At 38.4% G+C, this 18550-nt stretch overlaps 1 long non-coding RNA gene across 1 annotated transcript in view; it reads left to right on the forward strand.

Moving 5' to 3' along the window:
• Positions 1-18197, forward strand: part of LOC142085346 (uncharacterized) — a 33608-nt gene extending 15411 nt beyond the window's left edge. Inside the window, exons 4-5 of the long non-coding RNA XR_012674635.1 lie at positions 16119-16256; positions 18002-18197. This is a non-coding gene — a long non-coding RNA (uncharacterized LOC142085346). The remainder of the gene's footprint in view (positions 1-16118; positions 16257-18001) is intronic.
• The last annotated feature ends 353 nt before the right edge of the window (positions 18198-18550 follow it).

Raw genomic sequence — 18550 nt, forward strand, 5'->3', positions numbered from 1 at the left:
CTGGAGGCCTAAGTACCATTCTTGGTTGCTATGGCCAATCTGACCTCAATCTATGCAGTTTTAGGGACTTAAGCAATCCCTTTTTTATTTAGGAGCATGTACCTTGATTTATGTCCAAAATTGTGCCTCAATGTCTTTGTCTACAAGTGATAAATGGTGGTGTACAATTCATCAGTTCTTACAAGTAAACACTGCTGTCCCACTAAAAATATGTTTTGTTCTGAGTTAATGGTATGGAACAAGCCAGTCTCCACAAACAGCTATCTTTTATTGTAGAGAGCCACTGAAACTTGGAGCAAAGTGAAGGAAATTGGCATTCATCTTCTCTGCCATTAGCATTTCATTTGTGCTCTCTGGTGATGAGACTGTATGTCAATTGACAATGAAAGGCTAGCGTTGTGCTTCCCCGCTTGAATATATAATTGATCAATTATTAATTTATTTATTCTGTACAGATATTAAAAAGTCAGGAATACGATTTCTTATGCTGTTTGCCTGCCACTTCGTTATTACTAACTGTAAAAGTATTTGCAGTCGAATAAACTGTGGCTTGGCTGTAGGAAATTCCCAGTTTCTTAGGCAAGTTCCTTGTATTCAAGTCATATCAGATATTTGTTACTACCAGACGGGTACTACTTGTGTGGTTCTTAATGGTGCTAAGTCTTTCACGTCTATTAGAATTTCTTTCAGTAGGAGCTGTTCTAAGAGGTAATTGAGAGAGTAAAGTGGTTTTTATAATACGAGCAGTAAGAATTTTGTTGCATTAAAATTGCTGCTAGTCATTCAGGTTATACATACACCGAGCAAATGTGATGCTGAATACACAATAGCAGAAGCAAAATCTTTTGCTGGTTTGTTTGGTGGGGTTTTTTGGGTTTGATTTTTTTTTTTTAAAGATAGAGTAATAATAAATAAATAAAACTATATTGAACTGGATGTTAATATGGCTTCTACTAAATTGGCTACCATAGATTTGCTAGTCTATCGAGGGAAAAGTCAAATCAATTGTTGATCTTAGGACTTGACAGTATTATAAATGTATTGCTTAAAAAAACCCTAAACTTGCTTTTTAAAAATGTAAGGAATAGCTTGCTGTAATAGAGTTCAGTATAGGTAAGCACATGTGGAGCAAAAATAATTCTTCAATTGTATGTATTTTTAAGCTAGTGTACTTGAAGTAAAAATAGTGTTTCCTGAAGTCTGATTTTTTCATAGCTTATTTTCAGTAATAAGTTACAGTGAGCCTTAATATTTTAATTGAGCCCGTTGAGCCAATTTTTAGTCTTCCTGAGGTGAATTTTTAAAATTTGAATCTACAGTGGTGACAGATTTTCCCGGTATAATCTGTAGATGATAATTGCTGCCAAAATAAATTCTCAAAGAGATGGAATTTACAAAGGTTTCTGGAACTACTGAGCTGCTTTTCAGCATCAGATTGATAGCAGAATTTGCAGAGGCAGTTCCTTGGGGTTAGTTCACAATAGTGCTACTGCTTCAGGGCTTTTAAGAGTAACAGTTATTCGTAGCTATTGCTAAAAATGGTCTGAGATGCTAGTTACAGAACTAACCTGCATGTTCTCCTTGTAAAGGTGCTTTGTAATAGTCCAATGTTCATATACTGGCTGCTTTATACAATAAGAAACTGTTAAACCAGTCCTGCACACTTGGAAGTAGACTTTTTGATTTTTTTTTTTTTAATTTAAGCATTAGCAAGGAAAAAGACCTTGGTTTTTTAAATGTTTTTGAAAGAGAAATGTCTTAGAAAAACATTTATAAATACTAATCAGAAGTAATTTATTTTGACTATGATGGTATTTCAGTGTTCACTATTTGTTTCTACAAACGTAAGGAAAAAATAGTTAGTTCTTTAATCTTGTGAAAAATTTTAATTTGATAGCACAACGATTAAAAAAGTTGTGTTGAAGGGTGTGTATATCTTTGGTCTTTTTCACACCTGTATTTAAGTTAACTGGTTTCTGCATACACAGGTGGAAATTGCTTTTGGAGCAAGGGTTTGTAGGATCAGGACACACAGTATGTCCTTATTTTTGTTCTGTTACATTTTGGTCATCTAAAATGCAAGTATACTAATTGAAATACTTGCTTGAGAGCTCCAGAATTCCACTTAAAGAAGAGAATACAGACATTATGTCTTTGTATTTCAGTAGTGCATAATACAAGAGTGTTGATTAACTGGCAAAAATGTCACCACCACCTCAGTGGAGTACAGAAGTGAGAGGAAAAAAACCATCATTGCATTTTTTGGGACTCCCTTCAGCTTATGAAACAAGTTTCCTTTACTGGTATTACAGTTTTAATTTCTGTAGCAGACTTTTTATTTATGAAACTTAATACAAGTAAGATGCATCAAATTGCAAATTGTTGCAGGAGAATAGGAAATATTTATAAGCTTATTTTAATCAATGGTCATCTGTGAATAAAGTTAATTATTACTCTTTCTTGTCAACAGCTGCCTTATCGGCTAATTTATAGTCCAGGTTTTGGAATAAAGGTACAACAGTGGAGAAACCTGTATTTTTGCTCTTTAAAATGCGTGATTTTGCATGTAATCTTGCCGATAACATGTACATATTTTGGATATATTCACTGTGGACTTCTTTAACAGTATTAACTAATATTCTCTTTTGGAAGAGAAGTGGAAGAATAGATCATAATATAATATATAAATCAGTGCATAATCATAAATCTTGAGGGTTTTTTCCTCTCCCTCGTGTTTTTCATGAGACGTATGCATGTTGTCTCATATGTACCCAGAGTGAGCAAGCTGTGACATGCAAAACCAATTCCCATGACTGTTTGAATTTTGGATGAAGCCAAAACTGTGTATGAATAAGTTTCTGGAAGGAACATAGTTTTGACTAAGGTTTTTTTACGCCGTACCAGGTTACAGTAGGTCATATACAGGTAAAACAGTGCGGAGCAATTATAAACTAAAGATTTTTTTTTTTTCCTTTGAATTTTCTGGCAGCTTTGGCACAGATCACGTGTTGGGGACACCAAATGAGGTACCTCCCAGCTGAGGTCTGGCTTACCCAGCCTGCTCTTGCCCCTGGCCACAAGTGGCGAGCGAGGTATCAGTGGTTCATTGGGGAGAAATCCCTTGACTCCTGTTCCCTTCACCTGAGACAACGGAGTCACCCACCTGAGCACAGGCTGGGGGCAATCCTCTCTCTCTCTCACAGCGAACCCCATGTATTTTTCTCTACCACTGTCACTGTTTGTCATCAGACATGCATTTGTATTTACCTAATTGGCTACTAATGTATTCTTATTCTTAATTTCCTGGAGTAATTTGCCATACCTCAGTGTCTGACTGTCCATGGGACTTTATGTTCTTGTCTCTCTCTTGAAATACCTTATTGACTGAAGTCTCAGGGAGGGTGGAAGCAGAGTCTGGGTGACTCAGGTGGTTTTTATTTTACCTGCAGAGGAGGACTTTTAAGCTTGATGCTGAATGGTAACAGCACAAACCCATTTAACATCTGCTGGTTGACCCAGGTATCATCAGTTACCCTCCCTCCTCCTCACTGGACGTCTTTCCCATCTTTGCTGTTGTCTGTATATCGCTCTGCATTAAAGATGCTTGAGAACAGAGTAATTTGGATTAAAGAATCCGTTACTCAGTAAGTCTTCCCGTACACTTAATGAGATAAGGGTCCTATCAAAAAGAGAGGAAAGGTAGTTGTATAATTAAACACGGCATCATGAGGTCCAATTCTGAATTCATCACCAGCCTTAATTTTGGTACCTCTCCTATTGTTTGTTTGATAATTTTGCACCCTCTATCATAATCTTTAAGATTAATTTCTGTGTTTATACATATAGCGTGTGTGTGGTCAATTTACAGTTTGTTTGAATAGCATCCATTTTGTTGAAATAAAGTGGCAACCAGAATAAACCCTCAAGGTTGTCTGAATATTGTTTCCCATATTGTTTTGTTTGCTGTAAATCAATAGATTCTGCCAGAGCCCGGCTGAGAGCGAGCAGTTCGCTTTGTCTCTCTCTATCAATTTCATCATCTTGAATCATCCCAATGAATCCTATTGACCAATTATATCAAATATTTTCAGGCCCCAAATACGGGGTGACATATCGTTCTCTCCGCAAAATGCAAGGAAGAAGTGGTTACCATCTCTTCTGCTGGAGACCTTTTGGGGCAGCTGCTCGGTAATTTGACTCTGCTTGAATTGCGAGCTAAGCCACCCTCCACTAAAATAAATACCTCTCTAAAGGGTGCGTATGCAGATGGTTATGGTGAACCACCTGATGCAGGGTCGCCTGCTTAGCAGCGTGGTGGCTGTGCGCATGAAGGAGTGAGCAAGAGCCTTTGAAGCAGCTTAGCTGACCCAGACCAGCGATGCCACTGAAAGCGCCGGTCCTGCCTCCTCTTTGTTGTAGAAATGACTTCTAAAGCTTGCTGATCAACTGAAAACTAATCTTTCTTTTCTTTCCCTGGTAGGGTTAGTTTTCAGACAGATCAATCACCTGATCCAGCTGACTGCATGGCTGCTCACGCCCCGGTGTCAGCACCAGAGAGGCAGCTGTAATGCGGCACGAGGCTGGAGAGGGCAGGTCAGCCCTTTCGGCTGGGGCGGTCGTGGGGCTCCAGCAGGAGCTAAAATAGAGTTTGTGGAAAAACAGCTCTGGCACACCATGCCGTCCCTCTTGCTCCTCTGCTTTCTGGAGGAAAAGCTGCCTGCCTTAGTGATTTAGAGGTCAAATAGCGTTGTGATTAGGATGCTTTTCTTTCTCTGCACTTGCATCTTGAAAAGGATCTGATACAGTGTTTCTTGCTCCGGACTGGTAACATCATTTCTTGCAAAAAAAACACTTAGATCAGTCTGTAGGTCAATCTCTTAGACAAAGATTTTATTCCCTTAAAACTGAATGCAAATGGAGACCCCCCTGAATTCCAGATTCAGTTCTCAATGCTCTCAGTGTGCTATCCTGTGACTAAATCGCAAGTGCACTACTAAAATTGATAGGTTACGTTTTCCAGAGGTGTCTCTTACCTCTGCGGGTTTCTCTCTAGCTCATCAAGGTCTTTCCTTTAACTTCTTTTGCTTTTATTCAGTCTGCTGTTATTGATTACATGGGTTCCTGCCCTCTCCTTTAGAGAGGTAGGAGAAGTTTGCTCTTTCATTTCTTGCTAGTAATTCCTCAAGCACTTCTACAAAATCATCTTTCTCTTCAATAGCAGCTGTCATCTTCCTCTGGGCCTGCAGCATCAGAAAATGGTAGCAGTGTATTCATTGCTGATGGTATTGACTTGAATCTGAAGAAATCCATTTTTGTAATGTTATTCTCAGCTTTTGGCATTAAATTTTTAAATTTTGCTACAGCAACTGTACTATATAGGCAGCAACGTGATCTCTACAAATAACTTTTGTAGCAATCTTATTTTCATTACTGATTAATATCTTCGTATCTTCTTAAAAATCTTAATTCCTGTTATTATGACAGGGCCTTTGCATCTGAGAATGGAGAACTGAGACCCCAAAGGCTTTTACGTGGCCATCAGCTGGAAACTGTAGATTTGAAAAATGAACTCATTGTTGGAAACTGAACCAGCCTTCATTTTGCCGTTTAACCATTGCACTAACTTGGTTTCCATCACTGATGAAATACGGTGAATTGAAAGAGAGTGAGTGTGATTGGGGCACTGTAAGTTTCTCCGTCAAATGAAACAATCAGGTCGGTGTGTCTCGGTAGGGTTGTTGCATTGACGCAGACAAGAACTGTACTGTCTCATACCAGGAACGCTGCTTTGAGCAGACTGTGCTCTTCCTTCTGTGATGAGAACCCAAATTCACGCTTAACATTCAGTGAAATGCAACAGACATTAAGAAAAAAATAAAAAAATCCATAATACTGAGTGTTATTGCCCCATAAATTATACCTTTGAAAAGTTTTATTGGAAAACAAATTATTTACTAGTAGGCTGAAGTACACGATTTTAGAAAATTGCTTGCTGGAAGAAGGAACTATTAAGTGGTTTGGACACAAAATTTTGCCAACGTAAATAAATGTGTACTGATATTGTAGAAAATAACAGTCTTCCTGAGAAGTAACTTGCAATCACTGCTATCTGGTTCAAAAGTATTGTTGCACAAAACTGACATTTTTCCTTTCAGTTCATCACCTTCCAGGTCCATGAAATTCACTTAAAAACTAATATTTGTCCTTATATATTGTTTATACCTAGAAATCCTTCACAGCTCTAGATACAATAAAAGCCAATTATATGAATGCATTCTTGCACCATGGTGAACATTTGGATTGTCGGTTTGCTTTAGCATTTCATTAAAAACAATAGATCAGGAGTATCTATAATTTAGGCATTGTGGGTGTATATTCATCTATATTCAAATGTTAATCATGTTTATTGTGTAACCTCTATACCTGCTCACCAAAACTCCAAATCTGTTCTGTAATGCATGGTTTGATGTTTCATGTTTCATATAGAGGTTGAGGTTTTAATACGTTGGAAAAACAAAACAAAACAAAAATTCTATTGCTTCTGGATTGTCAGAAGATCTGGCACACTGTGGGAACATCTCTTGAACATAAACTGTCTGCAGGGCTTAATAGGTACAAGGAGGAGGAATCGTGTTCAGGTATTATTGCAGTAGTTCTCAGACGTGTAAGGATAGTCCCTCCTTTCTCTGGATTTCCACAGGATAGATTTTGCCGCCTCTTACTCAGCGTTGAGCAGGTGTTTCCGTAGGGTCCCTTGTTGTTAGCAAGTTGGTACCAGTATTTATTGTGTTTTTGTTTCCATAAACCCACTTCTCCCTCTCAGGGTGTGCCTGAGAGAAGGTGAGATTTATTTTAAGAACAATTTACTCAAACTGAAATGAGATTAACTGGGGTTGGCACGGGACTGTCATTCTGAGGGACTGTCTCGCTGAACGTGCCTGGTCCTTTTGATCAAAGGAATTCACTATCCTGGGGTTTTTAGTAGTCCCCTTGGGCAGTCTGTAGTGAGTAGTACCTTCTCTTGCATTTGACTAGTCAATTTTGGTCACCTGGTGACTCATAGTTGTCATCTCAAAATGTCACTTTTTTGGTATATTCTAACTGGGATAAAGGTGGTGGAGAAGTTGCAGCAGGTAAAAAAAAAATGTAGCTGATTGTTCATTTGCAGACCATTTAAATAAATAAAAATTAGTTGCCTGTACCTTCTCTCTATAAAACAAGTTACTGACACTAGAATGAGCATTCTTCTTCCTAGATGAACTAATTGAAGTAGACAAATACCATGGACAAAAGGCTTTCCAAGTGTGTTTTTCCACAGTACAGGTAGTGTTACAATGCCTCTCTGAATATTCAGGCTGATCATTTGTTTCTAAAACCCTTCCCTGACGCTGTCCAATACACTTTTCCACAAGCAGGGAAAAGGGAGCAAGAATTGGAGAAGTCCCCTACTTAACAGCCCGCTGACTTCCGTTGTGCTGATTATGTAGATCAATATCTTTCCATTTAACTGATTTTCCAACCTTTGTGGGTTTTGGTTTATGAGATCTGAGGTGTGTCCTTCATCCCAGTCCACATATGCATCTGTTGGGGGGGTGACGGAGAAAAGGGAAACAGCTGGGCTTTGGTTCAGCCTTCTGTCCCAGTCTGTACAATATGGTAGAGGTGACTTCTCCGTTTTATATACGTGGTCTCCACACGATGGGAGGCCGGCAACGCAGACCTCAGCACTGAAGCGGTGCTGCCATTATCCTCCGCCTGCTTGCCCAGCCAGGTTTGGCATTGACTGAATCTGAAGACTTCAGGATAGTGAGGCAGGCGATGCTGCTGCAAGGTTTCTATGGAAACAGAAGTGGGAGATGAGAGGCGACTAATAAGAGCTCAACTCAGCCAGCTCCTGGATGATGATTTAAAAATACGGACTTTTAAAAATAACCCTTTACCTTATTTCCCCCCACCTAATCTTTGTTTCTGAAGAAAGGGATCAGAAAGGCAGTGGGTTGCTAGCAGCAATGAATGAGAACTCTCACTCACCGCTTTCATCTGCTGGCTGTCATGCAAGAGCTGTAAGTAGCAGTTTACTAAAACTGGCTGCAGGCTTATGAAGTGTGTAGTAATTGTAATTTTGGACTAGAAGGAAACGTGAAAGGCATTTTAAAGGTATTCTTCCACTCCTGTTTTCATCCTTTTGAATGCAGTGACTTCAAGGATGGCACAAAGGCGCTTTCTAAACCATAAACTTACACTAGATGCTAACTCTGGCAGAATGTGTGTATATTTTACTGCATGCAAAATACTGTTTGGTGTGTTGTACCCATATTGCAAACAGGATCTAAGTCTGTTACTCCTTTTAACCTGTTTCGTTCCTCTTCATCCTTCCCAGCGTTGTCCCTACACTGGCAAGTTCTCATTTTGTAGACCCACAATGCTTCAAGAAAAATTTTGTGAAGTTTTTTCCAAGAAGGATCTTAGAAGAAGGTTATTATGTATCAGTGAAAAAGGGACTTCTTTGTCAAACCTCTGTTTTATTTAAATTGCTTAGATTTTTTTTTTTCTCAAAGGGTTTAGGAGATGGGAAGTTATGATTGTATCAATTTCTTATACAAAATTGAAAACTGATACAACAGGTCATAGTTGGCATTAAGGCTGAATTTAGTGCATTCAATCTCATGCTGGATTGATTTTTGCTGTTGTTATGTTAATGTCACTCTTGGATGCCGTATTAACCTTTAGAATACAGGAGCTAGATCAGATTGTGGCTCAGCTTCTTAATCAATTTTTAAAAATTTGGTGAGAATTAAAAAAAAAAAGAAATAGAGACACTCAAGAGAGGTGGGAGCTCCACAACTTAGTGTTACATGGCAGTTCCCATCCATGCAGATGCTAATCCAGAATGAGGAGACCAGCTAGCTGATGTCCTTGTGCATCTGTGTACCTCTCCGCAGACTCAGCTGTCCTGTCCTGTCCCTCTGGATAATGCCTTAGGGATCCTGGGAAGCCTGGGGCAGAGGTAGTGGGATACTTCTTTCTCTGTCCTGTTGTGTGCACATAGGAATAATCCCGCTCTCCATATTGTACCTGGAGTCCGATTTGCTCCCTGGGACCACTTGTCTATCCAACGGGCATGTCTGCGACCACGTGGTTGTGTGATGTGGATAATGCTGCTGAGAAAACTCTCCAGAGAAATGAAGTGGTGGCAAAGATCAGAAATCAACAGTTTGGGGGAACTGGGAGCTCTGTTGGGTGATCTAGATAAAGTTCAGTTCTATGGCAAGGAGTAAACTCCTGCACTTCATGCCTCAGTTAAGAGGCACTTCCAAAATTAAAAAAAAAAAAAAAAAAAGAAAAAATCTGCTTGTGTGGATAAGTGGGGGCAGGCAACAAAGTGGCTGATTAAGTAGAGGGAGAAAAGTTACTTTGCTGGAAAAGTCCATATGTACAAGGGGGGCATTTAAAGGGGGGCATTTTCTCTGTGCATTTGTCTAAAATTTCATATGGAAAATTCAGTTACCTTTAAAAAAAAGTTACCGAAACTGAAGCTTCACTATAGTGTAAACCAAAGAAATTCTAATTCACCTCTAAATGCAAATTGTTGGAGACTGTGCAAGTTTCCCTTACACAGACATTTCAATTTTTCTCAGTCTTTTTTGGGGACCAGGGAGAGGAAAGGGAGTAGGGAATAGGGAAAGGAGTAGCTAAGGCTTATTTTAATTAATAGTGATTTAAGTATGAGCAATTTTCAGCATCTTAGTATTTTTTCCAGAAAAGAAGAAAGTGGTTACTATCTACTGTGAGTTTTATTTTTCCCTTTGATGTACTCTGCATTCCTCCTGTTGATTATAATATACTTAACAGTTGTGCTTGCAGACTTGCAGATGTAACACATGCTGATTTGTCCTCCCAGAGGCATGGTAGATTTGACATGCAATTTTTGAAATACTGTATTTGTCGCTGTTGAAAAGCTTCTACGACTATAAACATCATTAGTTCATAAAAAAAAAACCATACCCAAATCACATCAATTGCTATAGCTTGCTGTGTTTGTACATATACACAGGTATAAGTGTAGAATATCCATAAAAATATTGAGTGTTGCAATGGTGTAAATACCATAATATGTAAATACCATAAATATGTAAAAGCACTTTTCAGTAGGTTTTTGCTGCTGTAAAAGAATCACTCTGTTCATAATAGCTGTCTTCCTCAGCACTGTGCTGACAAGGACTTGTTATTTTTAGTATCTCTTAGAGATGCCGGGATAAAGCAGGGTTCTACTGCTGGCAGTACGGAAAGCAGGTCTCTTTCCAGGGACAGTCAATGAAATTTAGTCGTGTAAGTGTGAAAGTTCCCCTTGGAATGTGATCAAGGCACTTAAACACTTCTTAATTTTTATAGCAAATCATAGACTTTCCTGGATTGCCTTTTAAATCTTCTGCCAAGTGACAGCAGTGGAAATGCTGCCAGAAGGATTGGTAGACATACCTATCCATTTGTGGAAGATAACTGAGACTGTATATAAGTCTTGATGTTTTTAGGGTAGCACCAGTCACCACAGCCTCTGAACATGATTTATTAAAATATTATTTTTTCTTTTCTTCTTGTTAACTAGCCCTGCTGGCACGAGTTAAGCTTAAATATAATATATTTAATGATGTTTAATAATATTTAGACTAGTCCAGCTGGCATGAGTCACACTAAGGGAAAAAAAAGATAACAGTTTTGATATAACTTGCTTAGATACTAGTGCGATAGGTCCTAACAGATGTCTGTAGAAATGGAACAGTGTTAACTTATAATAGTACGACTGCAGGGCACTTTCGGGGTGTGGGGAGCAAATTAGTATTTTTTCTGAATATTTCTTTTGGAAGAAAGAGTTAGGAAGCAATTTTACAGCTTTGGTTCTGTTTCTGTGTAGGTTTTTTTTTTTTAATCCATCCTCATGAGGTTTCCCTCTATTGCTTTACCAATTTCATTGTTCTTCTGGAATGTTGCCTTCATGCGAGATAGTGCACTTGGAGGGAGAGAAAGAGAGAGAGAAGGGGGCTTTTAAGTACCTTGAGCTAATCTCATTCATCCCTCGAATTATCCCTGTTCTACCCCGTGAGTATATGATAGCCATCCATCAGCACTTGCAACTCTGTAGAGGTTGTTTCAGGCTGAGGTCAGATTTGTACAGCTTCTATTACAGAATCACTGATACTACAGGTGGAAAGCAACCTGTTAGAAGGTCTGTTTAATTTTTATTTTTTATTTTTTCTCCCTATGTGGAATTATCTCTTTAAATGCTTTTTCTATCTCTTAGCTTTAAATGTTCTCAGAAATGTTACTTGCAGTGACAGAGAAGACTGTTTCTTAGCTTAACAAATCTCACTAACTGATGGTGTTTTCTACTATTCAATCTTACTTTTTTCCCTTCTTAATGTCATGTCATTAAAACTATCATAACTTCTGCATCAGGCTAAGTGGTTTATGGAATCTGGTGAAATACAGACAAATGTGTTTCCTTGGCCACTGGTTCAGGCAAAGAAGCTCAGTTAGCACCAGCTCTCTCAAATTCCAAGAAATTGTGTCTTATTTTTAGACTTTGTCATCCTCCATAAAATTATTTTTCCTCCATTTTATTCTTTTTGGTAGGGGTCAGGGTAAATGCACTTCACCTCTAGGAGTGTTTTTGCCACTTCTGAGCAAGTCCCTGAGCCTCCAGGCTTTCTTGGGACTGTATATAAAGTGGCAGTTTTGGGCAGGTTAAACATACGTTAAAATAAAGAAATCAGCTAGCAGGTCAGAGGGCTTTCCTGAATGGTTGTTTTAATGCTCACAAATATTATGGCTAATTTAGATACCTCTGTCAGCTCAGGAAGAGAGCTACTGAAAGACTCACGGACCAAAATGACATATCAGAGTTGACTGCTGGAGCAGTCATGAGTCTCCTGGCAGGAGTGTGCTGGGAGAAGAGGGAGTTTCTTCGAACAGGAGATTTACTGCTATGTTCACAACAGGCTGAACAGGTTGAAATAAGATTGGGGGGGTGAGGCGGGGGGGCAGGAAGAGAAATCTCTCTCTGTTATGGTACAATTAGTTCAGAGTTGGCTCGCCTTCCACCAGGATGCATGAGGAGAAGGTGAGCAGAGAAGAGCTAGTTAATGTTTCTTCTGCCTGCCCAGCAAAAGCAAGTTTTAAAACCCTTCCTGGCAGTGTGAAGTTGGGTTATGGAGCTCAGTGCCAGAGGAAATTAAGAAGGACAAAGGTATAAATGAGTTAAAAATTGAATTAGGGAGATTCATGGAGGGTGGTTTCCATGGTGGCTATAAAGCATAACTGTCCGGATGTAGTCTGCTCATTCAAGTCATCTTTAAATCTCCGATTTAACAGAAAGTAGGAGGAATATGTCCTGGTTTTATACTCTTCCTTAACTGCCTGCTCTGAGCCATGGTCAAGGACAGCATTCAGGGTACTGGCACAACTATTCTTGCAGGTTAGGGACCTTGGATTTTTTTCTCCAGAAATAGGAGATACTAATTTCAGTGTATATTTCTGGGTTTTTTGGGGGGGTTGGTTTTTTTTTTAAAGGTTGCACTGAAAATAGATTCTCAAATTATATTATTCAGGATCCACTCTGACTTGGGTAAGGAGATAGTGCACATATGTTCACTAGGTGCCTGTAGCGATCAGGGAGGTCAGATCTTTTATTAGTCTTCTACTTTTTGAGCAGCTCTGCAAGTCTCGGGTAGGAATTGAATTATGAATTTATCATTGCACGCTCAGCTTACAGAATGGATCCAACTGATGTTTCAATTTCATATTTCTAGAAACCACGTGCCACAGTATTCTATACTACTTTTGTGATGGTTTGTGTCCTTTAAAGTTATATCATAAGCAGCTTCATTGTGAATTTGTTTACATAATTGTGTGTCAAACAAGATGGATTTAGTAGATTCTGACTCTCTTTCTTTCCCTGATAAGGACGATGGTTATTTTTTTTCTTTTTAATTTCATACTGGTACAGATAGAGGACTTTGGTTGGATATACTCTATTTAGATTTTGATTTCAGTTAATACCAGATCAATCACCAGATCAAATACCAGAAATAACTTCTTACACAAATTCTTTTTTCCTGTAGCTTCTTGATAGATGGCAATCTCGGACATTTTTTCAATCAGTCCATTAAAGCATATTTGAGGCTTACATACCAGGTTTATGGTACTATGCTGATTATTTCTGAAAAAATGTGGTCAGCACATAGTGAATTATACTGTTGAGTTCTTCAGGATTGAAACAAGTATTTACAAGTGCATCTCAGTCCATTCTCCACTGTTCCTTGATTTTTCTATTCTCTGTTCCTGGAAGGAGAAGTAAGATAAGACTGGGGAGCTGGTGGGGATGGGCTGGGGTGAGTGGGAGAGAGATTAACAGTACTGAAGGCAGATAACTAGTTGACTTTACTTTAGATATTGAAAATTCCTACTTGGGTTTTGAAATCTAGTGTGTTTAGTAAAGAAAAAAATGCTGATGTCATTAGCATTTTCATTTATGGATAATTCTGTTTTAAGTTGTCCTTTCCCAAGAATAGTTTTAATATTGGTGCTGTCTATTCCAGGAGAAGAGAAAGCAAAGATTGCTTTTAGATTGGAGGTTGGGAATTTACTTAAGTGTGAATCCCTGAAGAGCAGAACCACCTGAGTTCTGTTTAGCTCTACCTTAATTGTGTTGAAATGTTTCAGGAGATAGTTATTATATGAAATATCACCCATCACTTAGAAATTTATGTGAAATTATTTTAGAGTATGAATCGCAAGAGTTACTTGCGTTACTTGTTCACAATTTTGAGTTGTGCAAAAAAAAAAAAAATCCATAAATCTTGGGATGAACATTAGTTCTCCTGTTAACTAGCTGAATTATATTGAAATATATATATAATCAGTACTATATCTATACAGAATAACAACATTTTGGTGGAATTACCCTGGGCGTATACCTCTTTAGCAGGATATATGCCTTGATCCTGAACTCCTGGAAAATATTTTCTGGTTATATTAAAGAGTATATATCTCTATATAGAGATATAGATTGTTAAAGCCCAGGGAAGCCTGTGTTTTATCTTTATTGCAAATCTTGTTGGCATGCGAGGGCATATGATGGCATGTACATCCTTTGTCTTCAAGAATTCCAGAAACCAATGAACACTGTTATGAAATTTTGCTGTTATAATCCACATTTTATATCTGTTTGCACAGCAAAATTTAAATGACTGAAGCCTACAGATTCATAAGGTGTAAGCTTGTATTTCATATTTCGTTCCTGAAAATACGTCCTTTTCCTGGAGGAAGATCTGAGAGGATGTGCATTGGTCAGAAATAGGCACAGGTTCCCAAGCACCAAAGATCTTAGTATTTCATAGCTCTTCCCGGCTGAATTTCAACCTAATTTGGCACATATATCGTCGTTGACCTCAGACAGAATAATTCAGATGTTTGAACCTCTTAGATGTGTAGCCAAAAGCAAGTTGTCTTGTTGCATGTATTTTTAAACATCTGCAAGCTGAGCTGGGAAGCAGAATGCAAATTCTAGGACTTGAAGATACCTGTGAGGTTATGAAAATGCCTTCGGGACTGTGGGGAATCCTGGAACCTGTGAACATACGTTTTTTCCAGGCACGCTGTATTTAGAAGTTTAGTGTTTGCTTTAATTTCTAGTAACTCAAGTACAAACGACAATAGAAGTAGCTCATCAATAATTTAATACTAAATGTACAATCTGAGGTAATATCTTTTGTTGAACCTTTTAATGCATATTCCATGAGGACTGGAGGAATTGTTTCCTGCAGTTTGTATTTCTGCTGTATTTGGATATAGGAATAATTTGTTGTTCATGTAGGCCAAAAAATTTTAATGTTGTAGCCAGTTAACACTAGCAGAATTGTTTCTTTCAATAGCTCTCTTTTTCTCAGGGAGGAACCACTACATAGACAAATGAGATTTCCAATAGACTGCAGAGGAATTCCCATGCCTCTTCGTTAGGAATAGGAAGGGGCAAACTTCTCAGCTCATGATCATGTGGGGTTTAGGTGGGGAGTTTTGAGTTAGCACTTTGAAACTATTGGCTAATATAAAGAAGTGCTGATAATGTTTTAGCCTGATTACATGTTGCATATATATATATAATTTCCCTATTTTCATTATACAGTAATTTTTGCTTGAGATACTCCATTCTCTGACCATGTTTCAGTGGTGGGGAAGCCAGCAGGAATGTCCTACATTCACCAGTTGACCTTTGGGGGAGAATTGTATCTAAGCATTGATTTTTGAAACACTTATATTGTCTGCAACCATGGGTTTGATTCCAAGAAGGGATCGTTTGGTCCTTCATCATTATAAAGCCTATAGCATGAGCTCTGTTGAGATTTTTTCTGTGGAGGTTGTTCGCATAAGCACCTATAATCCAGGATTCTCTCAGCTACAAAAACACATCATTGCTCTTTTTGTAATGGTAAGCTCTTACTTTTAGCCAAACTCCTGTTTAGTCATAGGCCCATAACTTACACCCACCCTCTTCTACCAGCCATCCTGAACGAAGTTGCACTTCAGTGGTTGGTGAAATGGCCTGTCTGTGCAGCGATTGGTAAGGTGCTCTCAAGTCTTTGAAGAGTTGCAATCTGTTTTCAGAAACATTGCGAGCATTGATTAAAACAGAAAAGGTCTCTTGCAGTAAGGAAATGGGCCATCATGTTTTAGATGACTTCACATCATGTGCTATGACCCAACAACACAAATTAAGTAGGTTCAAAACTTCCCCGTCTTTACTGAAGTAAAGAAAAGCTTAAATTATAATGAGCTTGAAAGGAAACCACATTCTTGGAAAAAAATTTAATCGTGGGCTATCAAGTCAAGCTTTTATGTGAGTCTAAGTGTATTTGGCAGGATGGCTGTTCTTGTGGGTTTATTTCTGTCATGTCTTAATACCAGGCTTGTCACAAAGCAACTCCGACTGTGTCATTTCAAACTAGGATGTCACCTATATTGTGGAAAACAACCTTTACACTTTCTATTTCTCAGGATTTGCTGACAGAGCAGCAAAGTTACCAGAAATTGTCTTTGTCTCACCTTGCGCTTTCACTCCACAGATGCCGGGGGCTTTCTGAGCTGTCGCGGACCCTCGGCAGCGAGGCCGTGCCGAGCAGCGGGGCTGCGGCGAGCCTCTTCCCGCATCCCAGGGGAGCCCGGCGCCGAGCGCAGCAAAACCCTCCGGGGGGGTAACACAGGTGCGTGAAAAATGTTGGGAACATGGCTCCTTATTGATTTTACGTTAATGTTTGACACGTAGAGTGGGATAATATTCCAGTGGCAATTACCCCAAAGACATGCACCATTATACAAAATAAATGTCAGTGCTTGCCCTCCATAGCGCACGCAGCCTTCTAACTTACACAGTTAATTTGAAGATTTTGAAATTTTAGGTTGTCCACTCTCTGTTCCGGCAGAGCACAATTAATTAGTATGTTCTGAAGTAATTATTAACGTCAGGGATTTTTTTCTGCTCCTTGTTGTTGTTCTTGGAAGTCTTAGCGCAAGAATAAATGCTCAAGCTGTACAAGAAGGATGAATGTTTAGGTCTGATCCATCCTGCTCTCTCCTGCTCTCTGCTGCACCTTTCCGTATCTCCCTCAGCCTTTGTGATGGCTTCTTAGTAAAGGTTCAGTGTCAGATAGTCAGTACTGGAGAGCACACAGAGAGAATGTTGATGTCAAACGTAGATTAATTTCTGATAAATCACGAGTCAGTGATTAGTGAAAGTCAAGTTCTGATAAAAAACGAGTCAAGTTCTGATAAAACATTAGTCAGGCCTCATATTTGGAGATATATACATTTTTATATTTTTTTAACAATTCCAATATTTTTCTTGAATTTTGGTTTCTTCTTCTTTCTAAGCGATTGTGCTTAGGTCCAAGCTGAAGCTTTTGCAATTTTATTGTCAGAGAAAGGTGCATGCTTCATAGCTAAAGACTGAAATCCACTATTCTTTTAGCCAAAGGTGCACAAAAAAGGGGGAAAAAGACTTCTGCACTCTACTCTGTCAGAGTAAAAATGTTGATGGTGTGGGAACACTCTGAGATTTGTAGAGAAAAGTTGTGTACATCTTGTTTTAGTCCTCTGTTGAGAATGACAACAGTAAACATCACTGTGGAGAACACTGGCCACTGACATGTGGAGAGAAACATCAAATTAACTTATTTTATTGCCTGAGAAATAATTTGGATAATGTGAAATAATTTCATTGTCACTATTCTTGAACCTAAAGACAGGACTGGAAAAGTCCAGTGTGTGAGCTTTTGACGGTGACTGAAATCACCCAGACTGGCGGGAGCTGTGCATCTCAGGCACGTAGCTGGTGCCTTCTGGGATGAGAACTTGATTTTCACTGTAAATTTTATGGAGCTGTCTGTTTCTTTCAGTGGTCTTTAATTCCTTATAAACTGAAAAAAATTAAAATGTGTAAATTATCATGTTGGTAGGTTTTAGGAAAGGAATTATAATATTTTCATAAAAACAAACTTGTTTTTAGAAGAAATTCCTTTCCTTTGGTTGGAGAAAGGATTGTGTACTTCTCGCCTCCAGTTTTCTCTGTGAGTTAAAAGAACAAAAAAAAAGCATGTTGGGCTATAATGGTGTATTGCCTGTTTTAACATTAAAGGAGTTACTTAATCCAGTCACTCTGAAGTAGTAAGAAGCAGTAGAGATACCAAATTAGCTGCCTAAAATAAAAAATTCTTTTAGACAACACAGAAACACTGAGTTGTTCGCTTAAACTTAAACAGGAGGTACCTCGTGGTCTCTTCCCCAAGTTTTGGGCAGGTAATGCATTCAAGGCTTAAAGAACAAAGAAGCATAAGCTTCAAACATCTCTTATCTTTATATTCTTTTGAATTACTGTACAGTAATTTATGTAAGTGGCTTCTGTTGCTCCTTTAATGACTACCTACTTTTCTTGCTGTGTTTTCTTGCATAGGATCACAGGATGACTACACAGCTACTTCAGTGATATCAGTAATGGACTAGATAATGTTAGATTTCTATACTGAAACACCTCCACAGTATGTAAAAAAAGGGAAAAAAAAAGATTATGCTTTTCATGCTTGAAGAAATACAACACTGATTAGAAACTAGGTTGTTAAGATTAAGGCACTTGAGAGGTATTACTTGAAACTGTGCTAGCTTTTCATATCTTAGTTTTTAAATGGTACCACAATGCATTTCACAAAAAACTGAATAAAAATATGACTTTTGACTGTGTACCATTTTCAGTGTTCTTTGATTCAGAAATATTTTCATTTCTTCCCTAGTAATCTGCCAAGTCTAGAAAAATAAATTTTATTATTCAGAGTAAGTTACTGTGCATGTTTTTAACTGGATATTACGCTAAAAGTATTATTTCTTTTCTTACTGGCAATATGGTTTCCAAGCATAAGTGTAAACGGTACACCAAGTTGATTGAACAATATTTTTATATTACTTACCCTGTCAAGCACATAAGCTTTTCTCAACAAGACAGGAAATG

The sequence above is a fragment of the Calonectris borealis genome, chromosome 1 (assembly GCF_964195595.1).
Source record: "Calonectris borealis chromosome 1, bCalBor7.hap1.2, whole genome shotgun sequence".
NCBI lineage: Eukaryota > Metazoa > Chordata > Aves > Procellariiformes > Procellariidae > Calonectris > Calonectris borealis.